We start from the raw sequence: 19,226 nt of genomic DNA, 5'->3' as shown, positions 1-19,226 counted from the left end.
ATTCTACAAAGGATACAAATAGGATACAAATAGGATACAAACAAAGAGTTGTATCCTATTTTTTTTACATCTCTGTGGCTAGTTTATCCTGGGTTTGGAAAGAAAATGGACTTGAATGGGTTCTATAATGAGATTCAGTGTGGACAAAATTTCAGTAGTTTATATTTTCTGGCAACGTTGTCAGAAAACGTGTGTTGGACTCCATCCACAGCTACAGTGCTTTGAGTACACAAACTAGATATTTCAAAAGTTGGGTATATCTACAGAATCCAAAATTATGCCTTTGAATACTGTCTTGACATACCCTCAATTACAGTGATGCAAACTTCTTCACATCAAAGGAACAGAAGTGGGCTAGAGATATATTTGTACATGCAACCTAGAAAGGGACAGATAGAGATGTGTCATCTCACCCTTCCTTAATGTGGTCCTCAGAACTGTAGGACTCTTGGCTTCTGCATATTCCCCCTATTTTTTTGTGTGTGCAGCTGAATTTTTGCCCTCTGTGCCCTGGGTTTTGTTGTGCCCATAGATGTCAAATGCAAATTTAGTTATGTTACCAGTTTAGAATAAATGGTAAAGGTCTTGCATACCTCACTATGTCCCATGGCCTTTTTCTGAGGAAGAAGGGAGTAGCATACATTCCTTTTCAGGTTTTGTGTCTTTTTTCTCTCTAAGAAGAAAGAAGATAGAGGAAAGCATGCAGTGTGACAGAGAGTACACATATATAACTTAAAACATGTCCAAAATAATTCACCCCATTTTGTAAAGAGAAGTGGGTCAAAATGAGGTATAAATCTATCCTAATCTAACCTTAGTTGTTTACTCACTTGGTCCTGTCCTCTCACTCTCAGTCCACCCTTACTGTGTAGTTTTCTGGAGTCTTTCAGGTTCTGCCTGGCACTGGTTTTTTTAGTTAGTTAGGAGTGAATAGAGTTGGATGTGTTTGTTTTACCTCTTCTCTCCATGTGCACTCCAAACGAAGATGAGACGAGAGCATTATAGTAGCAAGTGGAGCATTGTCTCTCAGTGATATTCCCACTGGTGGGATCTCTGCCAATGAGAAGTCAAACACAGGAGGTATTCACAGGTAGTGATTTTTCCTGTTTTGTCAACCAAAGTCCAGTGACTGTTTTATTATTGCAGACCTTGCTGTGTATTGCCTCTAACAGAGCATTAATAATACACCTGCGCATGATAAGTGTTCTTCTGCATTAGGCATAGATCAGTACAGTGGAAAACAAGGAATTTTGGAAAGACACTGCTGTGGACTGTGACTAGCGTATTCATTTATCCCTCTGTTGTTGGTGTAATCTAACAGAATTGCTGCACAAGTGTTTTTTGTTTAGTTTAGTTTAAGCAAGTTCTCACAGAACAATGAACAAAGGGATTTGGGGATTTATACATTCCATTATAAATACAGTGGCATTTCCACGACCCTGTTTAGAAGAGTAAAGCTTCTATTTGTCTCCTGCTGATTCTGTCAACATTCACACGGTAAGTTCAGTAGAAATCCCTCAGGTATTCCAGTGTCAGACCACGAAGTCATTTCTGCCTTTTAAAGAAAATACTGTGTTTCAAGGAATAGGGACTTTGGGGAATATTCCTCTGAAGCAGAGAGTTGACGCAGCAATGCAGATGTAAAGAACTGAAAGGCTGGGCACAGAAGTGAAAAACAAGTAAAATAAAAAGACAAAATATATATATCTTCTGAGTTTAGTTACCTTGGTGAAAATCTGCAGTAACTCCACAACATCTACAGAATTGCCTGGAATAGCTCAGATTAAAATATACACCTGCCTGAAGATAAAATGAACTGCAGTAAACAAAGAGAGGAGAAACACTAACCTGTGCTGGCAGCAGATAGTTGGGGAGGAAAAATAAATGGGATTATGAGTTTCTCCTTCTTTCTTTTCACAAATATTAATCCTTTGGATTAATTCAGACCCACTTAGACAAAGTCAATTATTACAGAATCCAATTATTTATTTCATTTCCTAGTTCCCAAAGGATATACAGCTCATACAACCGTGTTGCCTTGTCTGCCGGTCACTCCTTTCCCCAGTAATTTCTTAAAATGCCGGCTAATTTTAACCAAAAGAGCAGACAGGTACCAGGCTCACAGGTACCATGTTCCAGCATGCATATGAAACTCAGGGTGTGGGTAGAGAAAAGAAATCCAGACCTACCAAGGGACAGGTGATTGTAGTTGAAGTTTTTACCATTTTGACAGGCACTGATAATTGGCTCTTTCATATGTGTTTGCTGCCTGCCAGGACACAGATATAGGTGTGTGTGATGCATTGGTCATGTAGAGCACCGAAATGATGAGGTTCATACAAAATAGAAAGTGGAAAGCTGGTTGTGAGACACGTGAATAATAGCTGAACCATAAAAGGGGGGCATAAGGTAAGCGTGGGGCTGTACTGGTGCCTGTGGTACCGTTCAGGCACAACTTACTGCCTGTTGAACTGATCTCAGGGCTTTATAGGCATAATGGCACAGAGTAACAGCAGAAAGGGACTGAAGGATGGAAATCACACCTACTTATACCGTAGAGCTGAATTTCATTCTATTGCCTAGAACTGGTGCTGAGTTGAGGAAACAGCAGAGGAGAGGGCTGTGATGGGGTAAGCTGCATCTCCCTCCTGCTGGGCTCTAGGAGTTTTGCAGTATGTTACAGCCTGAAAACTGCTGAAACCTGCCCTGTGACCCTAAAGGGCATTTTTTTGCAGCCTGGGGTTGGCAAAACACAGCACATTCCAGCTGCATTCCTTCCCCACTTCAGTACATGGCAGTTCCCCCCTATAAGGGCTTTTGGTATTCATAAAACACCAACAAAGATAATCTGTGACAAACTGGATTGCTTCTCAAATTAGAATTTGGATTTGGATTCAGTTGTGTGGGATAAATTCTCATCATTGCATAACGAGGACAGGGCTGGTATTGATTCTGTATAATTTTCTTCTCATATTACCTGTACAACTTGAAGTAGCAACTCTAATGCTCTTGGGTTTTCATTTGTGTAATTGAGAAGACGGGAACTTTTTCTTTCAAAATACTTCTTTTTTCAGATTTTTCCAATCTTCAGCCTTTTGAAAAGGTATATATGTGCACTGAATATTTTTCTCTAATTGGCTTAACTTTTGGGAGCCAGTATTACGGAGTCAGTGATTCTTTTTGTGGCTTTGTGAAGGGGACACACAATTTTACAGCTTCGCCTATGATATGATATCATCTGGAGATGAAAGCATTTGCAAATCCCATTGCAGCAGAATATTTACTTGTCAGATCTTGCTTGTTGTCAGTGTTGAAATGCATGTAATTTCCTGCAAGGGAGGGTGAGGCCGCAGCAGTAATGAAGGAAATTTGTACGGTGGTTGAGCTGATAGTGGGAGAGTGAGAACTCTGCATTGTAAAGTCAACACAATGCCAGCATTAGTATTCAGATGAAATTTAGGCTTCTGTGAAGAGGCTGTCATGCAGTCAGTTCGTCGAGATAAAACCTCGCTGTGTTCATGCACCCCGCGAGTGGCTCTGTGCTATTTCAGAGGTGAAGTGCAAGTACTTTTCAGAGTATCGGTGCTGTTCATCCTTGCCGTGGGGTGCCCTCTTCTCTAACACTGAGTTTTTGGTTGTTGGTCTCTGTCTACGCAGGCTCCTGCCTGTGTTGTCCAAAGATAACTGAGCACTGTTTTAACTGATTTTGATTGAATGGTATGATTTTAGTTCTTTAAAATTCTGTTAAAAAAGGACGAAGCAGAACATTGTGTAAAATCAAAGCTTAAAATGGATGATGCTTTGTCTGCTAATATTAGTAGTGGCTATTGCGTGGCTACAGCAGCACTTTTGGGGTGCTTGGGGTGCTTAGGATGCTGGGCCATGGACTGGGTCCCTGTTGTGCAAGGCAGTAGTAAGCCATGAACAAAAGAGCTTACAATTCACCTCTGCAGTCTTTTGCATGTGAATGTGAATAGCCATGCTCCAGGGACTGGGTTTTTCCTTGGCATGGTGTTGTGCCCAAAAAAGGAAAACTGTACTAGCTCAGCAAATGCAGTTATTCAATTTCCAGTACAATTGTATTACTGTTGTATAACTGCATCAGAACGAATATTTTATAATGGACACAAGCAGAGAGCAGTGTGCTCATGTCTACGGCAAAGGTGGCCTGGGCTGTGATGCCAGAAACAGCACAGGGCTGCTAGCAGGCAGGGTAGCAAAGGAAATGGGGAGACAATTCTGGGTCAGCACCATCTGATCATTTTGTGGTGTCGAGATGGATTCTGAACTAATTTCCCAGTCTTCACTTGGCATACTACATGTCAGGGAGACAGGGGTAAGGCTGGGGAAGACACTTGATGCTCTCCACAATCCCCTGCTGCCTCCTTGTGATTCGGTGTCTTTGTCTGCTCACGTAGATGGGCCCAAGGCAAGCTTCGAAGGGAGCAGGAGGTGGAAAAAGATGGCCTTATGTCTGCTCGGAGAGAATTCCTTCATAGCAATGGCCACATGATTTCTTAAGAATTGTTCTACGGTAGGAAAATGGGAAGTTTCCTCCCAACAAAAGAGATGCAGAGGTGCAACGATTTTAACCAAGTATCTCAGCTGGAGCCCAGGGAGTTCTCGTTTGGCCACCACTGTATGGAGGTATTCTACCCAGTGTGGGGAGGCGGTGAAAAATAAGCATCTCTGGTCAACAGGTAAGTTTGGTTTGATGTATGGTCTCAGGTTCTCCTGCACCATCACCCACCTGGAATCCACAGCATATGCTTTCAGTCTGGGGAAAGCACAACTCACCAAAACTTTGCTGAGTGGTGGGGGAGTGGTAAAACGAAAAATAGAATACAACCAGCTGCTAAAAATCATGTTTCTTTAACATTTTAACGTTCTTTGAAAGTACCTTCAAGGTAGTGTGGAAAGAAGAACAAATGGACATAGTTCTATCCTTTTGAAAACATTTGAAGAAAGTTTTTTACAGGAGTTTGTGAGTAAACTTAGAAACCACAGAGTGGTAGATGAAGTCTTGTTGTGGATTAAAAACAAACTAATACATGGGAAAAAAAAATAAGTGCAGTAATAAACTGTCCATTCTAGGCAGGCAGATGAGCTCATGGTGCATTGTCCTGTGAGCTGAAACAACGGTAAATGTATTCATAGGTTAAATAGCCAGTAGGCAAATATGCTAATGACATATATAGAAGTAAATGTAATCTGTCAGATAAGTAATTGGGTGACAAGGCAGACTAAGCATTTCCATTAAAATTTTAACCTATTTTTTTAAATAGATGAGCAGTTTGTAGAATTGCCTCTTCTCTAGTTTATGTTTGTACATGAGCCAAATCCTCAGAAACGCAGAAAACTCAGGGATAAAGGGACTGGTGGGGTTTTTGGCCCCTGAAACTGAGTCCGCATGTACCCAGTCTTCCTATAACCTGTCAAAACCTCAGGATTTGCCTGGTTGATTTGTTTTGCAAGGATTTGGATCTCACCACACATAGGCAACCGGTTTTAGACCTCTTCAGAATCACACAAGCACTGGTGATGGGAAGAGGCAAACTGCCTCTAAACGTTGATTAATTTAGAGGACAATTATTCTCCCATTGGCATCAATGAGATCCAACTAGAGCCCCAAATACTTCTGTGTAGGGTTGGTGTCACCACAGATTTAATAAAGCTGGCATTTATATTCCAGGGAAGAATAGGACAGCAAGATACAGAGGATGCAACACAGTCAAAAGTCACATAGAAGAGCTAGAAACAAGATAAGAAGAGAAAGTATGTCATAAATGGAATTGAAGTAACCCACTTTTGTAGAAAGGCAGCAAATATTTTTGAAACAGAGGAACAACCATATAGTGTGAAAAAAATGTTAAAGGCTAATTTAAAATTAGTAACATTATTTTTAAACAAGTAATTATTTTAAATGCATATATTACACATACATGCTAATAGATACGTCAGTAAGCATATTCCGTGACTTTTAACATGTAGCTGCCTTTTGTAGTTGCTTGTGGTTTCATTCAAACTGGGAGGAAGGAGAAGGGCCAATCCCAAATCTATTCTAAAAAGGATGATGATAGAGTTTATCACACCCAGGAATTCGGGAGACCAGAGACATTCTTCCCCTCCCTCCTGTGGGGCTCTCATGGAGTCACATACAGGTTTCCCCCAAGGTTTCTGGCGTGTGCTGTGGCCAGAGTCAGAGCTCCAGGCAGGAGGCACCTTTGGCCACTGCCAGTGCAGCACTTGCTTTGTTTCTGGGATAAAACTTGGGCCTGCAGAAATGTTTATGAGCCATTACTGACATAATGTGATCTAAATTAATCTTGTTTTATCTGTTCCAGTTAATGATACTTTAAAATTTGGTAGTCAGTAGAGAATAACTATGCTTTTAAGAATTTTCAATTTTCCAAGTGCATAACTTACAGTTTGTAATTAAAAGAAAGGCACCTTTACTTTCTATGAAATAATTTTTTGGGCCTCACAAGATATGAATTATACCGAAAGACTGAACATCTTATAATTAACACTAATTTACATGCATACTAGTGCTCTGTGCTAGTAGAATCAGATCCATTCATCCATGTGCCTCAGAATCTTTACTGCTAAGAGATAATTGAGGTCTTTCTATAATACAGATAGAAGGGAGGGGTGAAAAAGGTATGTGTTCCATCTTTTTGACTTACGGTCCTGCAAATTGGTCAGTCTCTGTCATGAGTTGGTTCTGCACCTGCTTCATTCGGTGTTATCTGTGGCCCCATATAAAACCTTGACCCCCCCCCCCCCAAGGTCATCCTTGCCATGGAAGATCACTTGCGCAGTGAAAGACATAAAGGCACAGGTATGTTGCCTTTGCCCAAGTCATGACGGTGGGACCAAACAACTTACAGGACCCCCTTAGGCAACAACGCCAAGCTCTGTTCTACTCAGAGTCCTTTCAACCAGAATGAGAATCCTTCAGATGACTTACGGATCTGAAACCTCTATATTCTATTATTACAAAAGTATTTTTTCTTGTCTTGCTGTAGTTCACCAGGAGTTTCATCTCCTGAGTGGATTCTGAAAGTTTTATTGACTCATCAAGCTCTTATAGGTCATGATATCAAATATATCCATCTTTTATAAACATTTTCAGTTGTCCTGGTTTCATCTGAGAGCTACTGTAGGAGACAATTCTTCTGAAAAGCACGAATGACTGTTCTAATAGGGGATATATATTTCAGATTCCAGGAAGGTTTAGTATCTGTCTAAGCAGCAAAGGTTTTCCCTTCCCTTAGAAGCTTGGATTGATGTCATCTTTATGAAGCAAATGCTTTGACACTGAACTTCTCTGATTATGTTGCCATACGAGAAGCTATAGGGCACTTTATTCACCAGCTGGTCATTATTCTATTGTCTTTTCTTATTCCAGTGAAGAGAAAAATGTGGAGAAAAATGATGAAAGATTTTCTTTTGCCAATTTTTCCTTTAGTTTCAGAATATAATATTACTGAATTTTTGGCACTCTACATCCTATCTCATTCTTTAGGCCAAGGGCACGGAGTAGGACAGATTGCACAGGCAGGAGAATTACTATTCGTTGTCATCAGTTATAGTCCTGTCGGGGACATTGAAATTTTCCTTTGACTTCAAAAGAACCTTCTTTATTTTGACTTTTAAAAACATATTTATTCCAGAATGCATTTCCTACAGCAGACTGTAATTTTTTTTTTATCTCTTTATATTGTTTTATATAAAGTGGCTGGGCAATTGGTAGCAAGTTCACTCATGAGAAATAAATTGCTAATAACTTGTATTAATCTTTTTCCCTTTCTTGCCGTGAAGCTTGTTTTGTTTAGTGATTTGTATATCAAAACTCTTTTAGAATATTCATTTGACTTTAATGCTCAGGATACTGTAGTGCAATATGACTTGTAACTTTTTATTTTCATACATCAACAAATATATTTTTCATAGATCACATCACATTTGTCTATCTATGAGGAGTACTTTGTGAATTTTCTAAAAAATAAAAGACCTTCTTTGTTTGTCTTTAAGGCTGATTTTTGCCAATATCACTGAATTGGGTAGAAAAGAAGGGAAACCACTTTCTAGATTTCATGCCAATGTAAAATTACTTCATATCTCTGCTGATGTGTCTGAGAGATTTTGGCCCTTCTCTGTGGCAGGAACATATCGTCCTGTCCTAACAAGAAGTCTCAGCACATAGGTATGAAGGTGTCTTTGTGCATTAGTGAACACACACTGCTGGCAGTGGGTATCAGCCGTCCGACCTCGTTCCATCCCGCTTTCAGCTGGAGTTGTTTGGTACAGCAGACGTAAAAAGTCTTCCAGAGTCAGCAGGTGTCAGGTGAAATGGTGTTAGAAAAAAATTAAGATGTTAGAAGGAAAGTGGAATGTGAAATCAGATTATAGGGTTAAATACAGTAGCAAGCGAGGAGGCAAATACGTGATGTAGGGACCATGAGAATGATGCAGCTACCAGCAAAGTGAGTCCACCTTGGGGAATGAGTGACCATGGCTGGCTGGACTTGCCCAAACTGGACTAGATACAGAGAGTGAAGAGTTAACAGATGATGACATGGAACTTATCCATTTGAATGTTTTTTGGGGAAAAAATTACGACATGAAATAAAATTAAGACATTGAGCATTCTTCAGGCAGTAGCTGGAGGGTCTGACTCTTTCTGGGCTGCCTAGAGATTTTGAAAGCTGACTTACTACTGGGAGGCCAGGTCCTTTATGCAGCTTTAAAAAATGCAAACAATGAATTTATTTCTTCCAACTGTGATGCAGAAAATAGAGCTCTGACTTCCCACAGTTCCCTCTCCTCCGTTTTATCCTGCACTTCATCGTCCTTGATATCTCATTCCACTTCCACCCCCCACCACTTCTCCACAACAGCAGCCGGGACCGGGGCTCTGATACCACAGAGAGCAAATTTATAAATTTTGCATGGCTTCCAAATCTCTTGTACATCAAGACTTTCATAGACTGGAATTCAGTCAGCTTCTTGACTGAGTGATACGGGGCCCTCACACCCTCATCAGAAGGGATGGGACCCTCTGAGTCAAGCCCAGGCTTCTGCTGAAAAATCCCCTAAGCTTACTGAATAAAACATGGTCTTTAACTTAGGTGAGCCTCAGTGGCATGCCAGGGGACAGGATTCTGCTGGGATATTTGCAGTCCCAAGTCTGAGTCTTCGGTGACCTTGCATTTGATTTTGACCGCTCTCATTATGTTGTTCAGCACTTTGGCAAGGAGATGAGAACACTCTACAGATCCGTCTTGCCCTGACTGATATACACAACACACAGAAGGTCAGATGCACAGCTCATGTCAGTCAGTAATTGGTACAAAGTTACATCAGTTTAAGGTTTGGCCCGTAGCATTTTGGCTAATATCTTTTACTATTTCCATATCCTGGAAATAACTACAGCTCACTGAACAGTTTTAAAACATCTATAAACCTGAGGAGTGTAGCAACGGCAGTGATGGCTTCAATAAAAGTGTGTTCACTGCCAAGTTATGAATCTGGTCATGCTGGTATAAAGCCAGAGTAATTCTGTTGATGTCATTGGAGTTACTTTGGCATTACATTATCATGACACAGATCAAACCTTAGCTCACAAGTGGCTCCATACCGCTTTGAAATTTTTATGGATTCTCTTTTGTCTCGCCTGTTCTCTTTATATCATGTTTGTTTGGTTTGGCTTAAGAAAATAATTCAGGATTTATCCATACCCCTTCCTTATTTTTTTTAGTCTGATGTCAGTTGTAGAGGGTTTTATTTTGTTCTGAAAACAAAAGGAATTAGCAAACAAGATGCCATTCTTTTCTTTCTATTTTATGAGCTAGCAGCCAAGAACTCCTATTCTTCAGATTTCTGAAGGGTTTAAAAAAATTTTCTCTTTCTTAAGCTGAAAGGTATTGCAAAGTGAACATCGTTTTGTCCATTTGCATCCCAGCAAGAAGAACCTGGGGGCTGTGCAAGCTACTATTTGCAGACAGGTTCAATTCTGAAGGCCTGCAAGACTGGGGCTTTGCAACTGCTGTAGCTGTCAGAAGTAATTCTGGCCAGAGACATCGCAGCTTTGTATTCAGCATAATTAAAGCAACCACTTGGAATTGTTTGTATGTAAGGAACAAAACAATAGGCATTGAGACTTTATTATTGAAAGCAGCTGCGGGAAAGGAAGTCCTGCAGCCAGGGGTTACTTAGTAAATCCTGCTCGGGACGTTTTAGTACTGCGATTCAAATTCTCATGATCCCTTCTGTGAGGTTAGAAGCTATTTTGCACTGCCTTCTACCTTTTCTGTCCCGTTCTTCCAATCTGTGAAACCAAATTTAGAAATATTGGAGGCCCCACTGTGATCCCACAGCTATCTATGAGAACAGAACAGGTTGTATAAACCACCCCTGTAAATTTGATGAGCTGAGCACTGTAAAACCAGCTAGGGGAGGCAATAGCTGGAATTCGTTGTGGAAACTCTTGCCAACTTCAGTGGGGTTGGATGTACACACTTCAGTGAGCTGCCGTTCCTTACGATGAAATCCTGCCTGCTTGGCTGGGGGACTGCTACACCAGCCAGACTTTCATGTTGCTTGCTCTGAGGTGGGGAGAGCAAGGAGGAAGGGGAGATGGGTCAGGCAACTCAACAGAACTGCAAATTTTGAGTGTCAGTGGGGAAAAGTGGATTCCCCTAGACACCTTCATGTGGAGAGACATGCTATTTAACTTCAGTGCCTTTGCCTTTCCACTGACTGTACAGTGTCTGTGGACTCCTTCCATGTTAATACTGCATTGCCTGATATGCTTCTGCAATGGCCACCTCCACTCTGCTTAAATCCAGTATTTGGCTGTCTGAGTGGAAAGGATGGGGAGCCAGAAGGTACCGTCAGGTGACTCAATCTCCCTGGGATCCACACTAAAGAACCCCCTTCTGAGGAAACGTTAGGGCAATATGAAAAGTCAATTCCCAACTTCAGCACAGCAATTACAGCACTTCTCAGAGCACTTCATCGAAGAGTTGATGGCTCTACTCAGCATCTCTGCTCTGGACTGTCTCCTAATGACAAGGTAATAGGATATCCTGGGCAAAAACACCATGCCTTCTGAAATTTTGGCTGTGCCTATACTGCTAATTAAAAGGTGAGGGACTGATCCCTGGCCCTGAGACCAACACTGACTGTTTTGTACCCCCTCTGTATGGGCCACCTCTTTACAGCAGATAAGACTTGGAGAAAACTAGTGAGAACACCAAAATGCGGAGCCAGGGAGCGAGATAACAGCTACGCGTTGTGGCTGTACCTGAAGGTTATGTCTGTCGTGCTAAAGACATACATAAAGAGGTCAAGGGTGTAGTCCCTGACCCAGAGGTCAAGTGGCACAGCCTGGCTTCTGTCCATTCTGCTTAGGGCTAAGCTCCTTTTGGAGCAGGTTGGCCACATTCACACTACATAGCTCTTGGCTTTAGCTGTTTTCTGATTCCCGGGTGATGCTGACCACACGCTGTGATGACATTTCTGTGTGTTTTTTCAGTTCAGACCATGATCTTATGAGTGTATATAAATACACGATGGGAGAGTATAAAGAAGACAGCCAGACTCTCAGCATAAGAAATATCTTTTTACTGTAAGCGTAATTGAACACTGGAAGAGGTTGCTCAGAGAGGTTGTGGAGTCTCCATCTTTGGAGATATTCAAAACCTGCTTGGCCAAGGTCCTGGGCAACCAGATCTGGCTGACCCTGCTCTGAGCTGGGAGTTGAACTAGACGATCTCCAGAGGTGCCTTCCAACCTCAACAGTGCTGTGATTCTGTGGCTGTGAGACAGAGTGCCCTTCACCACCTCAGGAGAGAGATTTCTGGGCATTCATGGGTGACTGAGGTTCAGAATTTGGGGTAGTTTCCAACCAAACAGTGACACACCTAGCATTTATGTTCAAAACATCAAGCTGGCCAAGAAAGGAGGCAGGAGTTTGTTTACTGGGACTTTACATGGGTTTTATCTGCCTATATCTCATTTCAGATGAGTCACCTCCTCAGGCTAGGCCAGATTATACCGCTACACTTTCTGCTTAGCTATATTTGGTCTATTTTTAGAGTATTAATAAATTTGAGGAAAGATGGCAGAGCTATAGCCAGAGGGGCTGCAGCCCGCTCGCTAGCCCTGCTGGCCGTGGCAGGTTCCTGCACATCCCATGGCTGGGCTGCTGCACAGCTCTCCCCACATTGACTCCACTCTCACACCCGTATCTTCTTCAGGATTTCTATAGCATCAAAACTTTAGCACCAGATTTTTGGGGGGAGGGGGCCCTAATCTATTGGAAACTGTTTTTTTTTCCCTGTCCTTACACAGATTAGATTACCCACCCCTCCCTGAACTTTGTCTGTGGATGCTGCTGTTGTATTTATGCATGCAATTTTCCTTTCTCTTGCTCTCTCACCTGCTGCCAGGTATCCATTCTGCCATTTTGGTTTCTTTGGCTGCTTTTTCTGAACTGGATTCTCGGCATGCATTGTGTGAGCACGTGCAGTAACGCAGAAGAAGCAGGAGTAGGGAGAGATGCTTCTGGTAGTTTAGAATGGCTCCTCCAAGCTGGGAAGCTGTGTCATTTCTAAATGGATGTGATGTTTTAATGACAGTCTAAACTAACGTGAAATCAGGTTATTGACTTCTGTTTCAGGACCTGATGATGCTTCTATACCTGCTTTGATGTTTCATTTTCTCTGCATTTTTTTTTCAGGCTCTGGAGTTAAAAGAAAGTAGCGATAGAGGTGGGGAAAGGAGAAGCTTCTTAAAATGATCTTAAATCAAAAGCTAAGAAATTAACTACTACAATGCCAAAACTGCAGCTGTCAGTAACAAAATTAAGTACACCATTCCATTTGGTTAAAATTGTGCAACTTAATCCAGTTTATTATTCGGATGCCTTGTTTACAGTGCTGAAGTTTTAATGAAAACAAATTTATTTTACTTCCATCCCTTCTGCTCTTTTGTACTCAGAAGGGAATATGGTTTTCTCTCCATTTACGTAAATCCGTAATACTTAAATCCATAGTCCTTCACTGTTGAATTACTGCCAGTGGTTCCCAAATACAAACTCTTTATTAAATAAACAGGGATCAAATGACATGCGTTAGAGTGCAGATGACCAGTGCTACTATAGATTGCTTTTATCTGAGAAACATAGATTTGTAATGGGATGCTGGATGCACACAAGAAAGGATTACCAAGCACAGATGGCAGCACTCATTTATACCAGTAGAGCAAGGATGTAACTATTAACAAGTGAAGGATCTGATTTTGTACATGAGGAAAGTGAAACCCATCACATGGATGCAGGAAGGTCACTGATACAAGCAACTGGCAATATTTTCCTGCCCAGTTCATTGTCAGCTACATTAGTGACTATATTTGAGCTGCTCCCATGTGAATTGGCATTTTAACCCATCTTTTGTCGCTGCCTTGAGCCCAAGTTGGGGAGGAGAAGGAGGAATAAAAGAGTATAACATCATGTCGGTAGGGAATCTCACAATTCCACCTGCATTGTCCACACTCTACCATCATCTTGTGTGCCAGGGTGTACATGAAGGCCCATGTGTTTCACAGAGATTTCTAAGAACTAGACAGGCTGCCAGTCCCACTCTTCCACAGCATCACCTCCTTTGCTCCAAAGCAACAGGCTAAAGTATTGAGATGTGATACTTCAGTGATGCCTTCGAAAAAAATTTCCCCATGGGGGACGTAGCCATGTCGAATTCCTTATTAAATGAAACCTAAGCAAGCCTATTTATACCCCCTTCAGACCCTTTTATAAAATCTGCCTTTACTCAGGACACTTACTGTAACTGTAGGGTCTGTGAGGATGGAAAAGAAGAGGGTAAGAACGTTCCATGTCTATTAACCCAAACTGGAAAGTGTAGGGATTAAAGTAGTACAAACACACGTATTTCCAAGAACATAATTGGCCACTTTGAACAGACTATCAGACTTTTCAGACTTACGACCTGTAAGCAATTTATTCTGACTTGCTTATATCAAGATGGCATGCCTGATTCTCTGCTACAGAAAAATGTCTGGGTACTGGTTAATTCCAGTGCAAGTGTTACAGCTCCATGTTCAGGTGGTTTCATCTCTTTTGTTTGCATGCTACAAATCATAAAGCCTGGCACTGGTCTGCACTCAGGAAATTATCCAAGTTTTTGTAAAAAGAAGTGTTGAAACCACATTTATCTATGAAAATTGATAGATAATTGAATTTTTTCCAGGAATTCTCACTGCAACAGTCAGCCTGCTGAGCTGTGGTCAATGTGTGTTTTCTTAACTATCTGGTTATTTGCCTTTGTTCATAGTTTGCTTTTTTTGTTTGTTTTTTTTTGTTACTAAACAGAAAGTTATGTATTGAAAATTATTTCACATGATGTCTCTGTTCCCATCGGTCCCTGAACTGTAAAATGGTGTCATGTACTGTTTTGTTCAGCTGACTAACTGCATCTACATCTATAAAATTAGTCAGTCTTCAGTGGCCAGAGGCTCATCTTATTATTTTCTTCCCCTTAAATAACTCTTTAAAGAAAACGAAAATGCGGTTCATTGGTTATTGACTTTTTTTTTTGTAAACTGTTATCTTTCTGAATATAATTCACTTCTTCAATGTTGAAATTCTGAGTGTAAATATTAGCTCGATTAATGGAAATGGTATGCATAAAACCTTAAGCATAGTGCTGGAAATCTTCCCTTGTCTGTGTTCCCAGGTACAGTCCCTTCTTAGTACCTTAGGCTTGACAGGGAAGGATTTGGCCACAATGCAACTTACAGAAATACATATTTTTTTCAAGGTCTCTGGAGCAGGGAGGGGAAGTACTAAATTTACAAGAACTTCAGTTTAATACTTTTGATTTTATGCTTTCCATTTGTATAATCATGTCAATTTTATAATGGCATAAAGTAGCACTAAAACATTCAATCCAGCTTAATCCAATTACTATTTCACTCTCTTGGGCATGCTTTATTCTTAGATAGGAGAAAATTACCAAGTGTGATTATTTTATGGTTTCACATATACACTTAGAATACCAAGTAAGCTATGTCGTGATATTTGCCTTTGTTTTCCCATGTAGCTGTTAATGAGAGGCTGTCTCAGTGCTGTGACATGGAAGGAGATAAGTTTTAAAAGGTTATTCCATAAACTATGAAAGGGGTGCACTTGTTACAAGCAAGTTTGCCAGTGTCTCAAAACAGAATTTGCAGGGGTGGTCGTCTTCTTTGGGGCGATTTTCGTCTGCCCTTACTTAGGGCAATACCCTCTGAGCGGCATCAGCATTCTCAGGGATGCACAGATGCATCTCCAAGGAAAGTTTTATTACTTAAGCCCTCCTTTCAGTGACAGTTCCATGTCAGGAAGAGCGGGCTGTGATGATGATGTAAGTTTGGTTTATTACTCATAGCCGTTGCCAACACGTGTTGTAAAAATTCTCCTCGGATATCCGATGAACTGGGCAAGACACGAATTTAGTGTTACAACTGCAGGTGAGGAGAGCAGGCTGTAACCAGCACAGCAGCACAGCTTCTAGGGGTGACATCTCTACTTTACCAGTAGTTTTTCAAATGCTGTGAAGTTCATTTTCTTGCCACATTAGGAGTAGGAGAAGGCGGCTGCTTTTATTATTTTTTGGGCTCTAAACTCATCTCTTTCCTCCTTTGCCATGAGACGGATGTTGTTGCTTCCATATCTTGTGTTTACTTAGAGACTTGCAAGGAGTTCCTAGGAAAAGAGGTGCTGTAGTGCTACACCTCCGAAGGGCTGGGATCAGGAGACTGTATCTTTGTGGGCTGAGCTAGTGAGCAGGAAGAGATTTTCTGTCCGTCTGTGAAAGCAACAAGAGGTAGAGGGGAATCTTGTGAGTGGTTATGGCTGAGTAGGTCAGGGTAGCGCAGCCACCATGGAAACAAAACCAAAGTCCAAGAACGTAGCACTGATACTTAAGGCAAAGTGGGTTAAAACATTTTAACATTCAGGTATCCAGTGCCCCAAATTCCCTAAACAGATTTTGCCTCCATTACAGAAGTACCGGTAAGATTATTTTTTATGTCGGGACCAAGGCTCAAATCTTGAAAGTCACAAAGGGCGTCAGTGTGTAGCTCAGGTCTCCAAAGTTCAGCACCTTCTGTAGCCTGAAAGACCATCAAGATCTCCCCTGGCATCTGACCCTGCTGCTGGGTTGCACTCCGGACTCCAGGACTATGGATCAGGCTCTACGCTCTGGCTTTCTATGAGGATACCCAGAAACCATGACCATCTCCCCTCTGGAGTTAGCTTTACCCTCATTTTTCCCTTCAAAATATGCTGGGTCTTTTCAGGCGAGCTCCTCTCCCTGCCCACTCCTGCAGCGCTGGGAGCGTTATTGGTTATTGGCAATTAGTGAGGCTGCCCTTCAGGGTTAATCTCCTGGATTAATTGAACATGTCCCCATGTCAGGTTTTCCAAAAATTGTGGTTTTTTCCGAGTGAGTGCTGGCTCATCCTTACAAATCCCATCCTTCCCTTCTAATTTTTCCTTTCTGCTTCACTTCTGCACATAACCACCTCCCCGGCAGCACCCACAACACGGGGGGAATTCCAAAAGACACGTACCGACCTGATGCTGTGGCTGCTGGTGGCTTTAGGAAGGTGGAAGAGATGCAGCTCTGCTGCCTCTCAGCCCTGTACAAGGGTGAGGACAAGGCCAGGACAATATGCTGCAGGAACTGGGAGGCTGTGGGAAGGTCTCACCACGCTCTGGTGCTACTAATACAGCATTATGAGGAATCCCCACATGGGTGATTAACTTTCAAATTGTGATGCCGTGCCCATGCATGCCGGTATCTGGGAAAAATACAGCAAGGCCAACTCATTAAAATACTAACCTGGAGTTTCTCTACATGTCTTTGGTATTTTACCCCCTCTTCTTTTTCTTATTTTTTTTCTCCTCCTTTTCATTTCCTTCCTTGCCCTTCATTTTCCCTCTTTATTATTTATAAAATTCCCTTTTATCATTTTCTTCCCATCTAGCTTCTTTCGCTTCTCCTTTTCTCTTAACCCCTCTGTGCCCCATATTGCATTTCCCCTTCTGTTAATCAGTCCTTGCCCAGATCCTGACTCGTCAGGGGAACCTTCATTCAAGGACTTTAAGGCTGATTTTACAGTTTTTTTTCTCTTGTTCTCCTCTTATCTGCTTCGCCGGGGTAGGGACTGTTAGTCTGACTGGCGGAGGGCTCCTGTTGTGGCTGCCGATGATGGTGGAAAAACAAACTTGCTGAAGGTCCCTGAAGAGACTTTACCAAGGGTCAGCTGAATATTTGGAGTGTTTCACACACAGATTAAGCACTTCACAAAAAAGGTATTTCAATGTAGTCGCTATGTAATGTCTCTGTATAAGGTGGGAATGATGGTGCAGAGGGAGAATACATTCTGAATGGATCGTCACAAAAATACTCATTTAACCGAGGGGAGGAAAGTACTGCCATCTCATTCATGGGTATTAGAATAGTGTGTTCCTAGAGTTGTTGGTTTGGTTTTTCAGCTATGATAGGCCAGCTGTTACGTCGTTTGCCGGCACTCGTTACTGCAAGACTTAGGCTAATCTTGTTTCTGAAGAAGCCCAGCTCATCTTGGCAGCTCCAGACTCCTGTCTCTGGCTGGCGGCAGGGAGGGCTCGACGGCACCGGGACGCATCTCTGAGCCAGCCCCGTTTCTTCTCGTCTCCCGCTGGCTCTTCCATGGCTTGACCCACGGGCACGGGGCTGCGGAGGGGCCGGAGGAGCCTTGGCAGGGCCGCTCTCAGCCCACCAGGCTGAGCTTGGCAAGAGCACAGCCCCGGGGCAGCCCGGTCCTGCCGCTGCCTCCACAGCTGCAAGTGCTCAGGGGCAGAGAGAAAGAATAGGTATTTTGGTAAATCAGGAGTTCCTCATGACATCTGGGAGCTCTCTGATGACACGTCCTTCTAGAAGACTCTTCTTGTCAAAAGCAAGCTTGTCACCAGTTCAGTTTATTCTCTCCTCTTAGGTTGAAGCACACAGCAGCTGAGTTAAATTGACATCATTGGGTACTACCCAAAGAATGAAATTATTTAGAATTAGAAAGCCTATTCTCCTCCCAAACAATTACTTTTTAAATTCAAAGATACATTTAACACAGCAGAATCTGCCAGGCTGCAGCCAGAGGATGAGCTCCCACTCTGAATGCGGGAGCCAGAGCCCCCTCCGCCAGCTGCTGGGGGTACCCCCTGGGGAGGGATGCTGTGGGGTGTCAGGGCTCCCTGAAACATGGGGCACAGCCTGCACGAGGCTCCCATCCCACATGAACAGTCAGAGGCTTCACGGTGTTCAGGAAGTTAATAATCACTTATGAAGGCAGAAGTTTTTAATGGCTTTTAAACTCTAATTTAATTTCACTTTCAATCAAATTGTGTCAAATTTAGCTTAAGATTAGGTGACAGGCAGTCAGGCTGAACTGCTGCTCTGTACCTCTTCATTTTGCCTTCCTGCCAGCCCCGGATAAATAGATTTACTTTTTTTAATTTGCATAAAGGTAGGAGTGAGCGTGCTGAAAAGAAAATATCTGCATTCCCCAAAGCTTTTGTTATGCAAGTAAGCAAACAGCACCATTGTCAAATGCCATTGTGTGACATTTGCAGCACTAAATATCCAATTTTGTGTTGGGCAGAAAATATTTTTTTTTCCTGATGCATATCTTGATTTCCAAGTTATTTTCTGGCTTTCCCTGTGACTAGGGAAATGATGTTGGGGGTGATACAGAAACCTGAAAGTCTTTGAGATTCAGACTGGCATGTATAAATCTTATGTTTGAACCTGAGTCAATCCCCAGGAAAAATTTTCCGCCAGGCTAGACTGGTGGGCATCCCTATTTGCTTTTTGCTTTTGATTTTTTTTTCTTGATTCTGCAATGTGGGTCGTAACCAGCTTCCTAGGATTATCTGAACGTTTTTATTTAGTAAACTTAGTGGTCGTGCCCTCAAACATCTCTCTGCTCTCTTCCTCTGGCACACTGTATTTTATACGCTTTTCAGTCTGTTGTACTAAAAGCATTAAATGGAGTGTTGACAAAGATTTTGTGGTTTATGGCTTGGTAAGCATAGAAGATGGACGTTCATGGGACTGCTCTAGGCAGAAATGTCCATAGTATGACTGCTGGTGGTTGCTGGGGACCAACCTGGCTGGTCT

The sequence above is a fragment of the Cariama cristata genome, unplaced genomic scaffold, assembly GCF_000690535.1.
Source record: "Cariama cristata isolate BGI_N322 unplaced genomic scaffold, ASM69053v1 scaffold2021, whole genome shotgun sequence".
In the NCBI taxonomy this organism is placed as follows: domain Eukaryota; kingdom Metazoa; phylum Chordata; class Aves; order Cariamiformes; family Cariamidae; genus Cariama; species Cariama cristata.
This window is presented reverse-complemented; position numbering follows the sequence as displayed.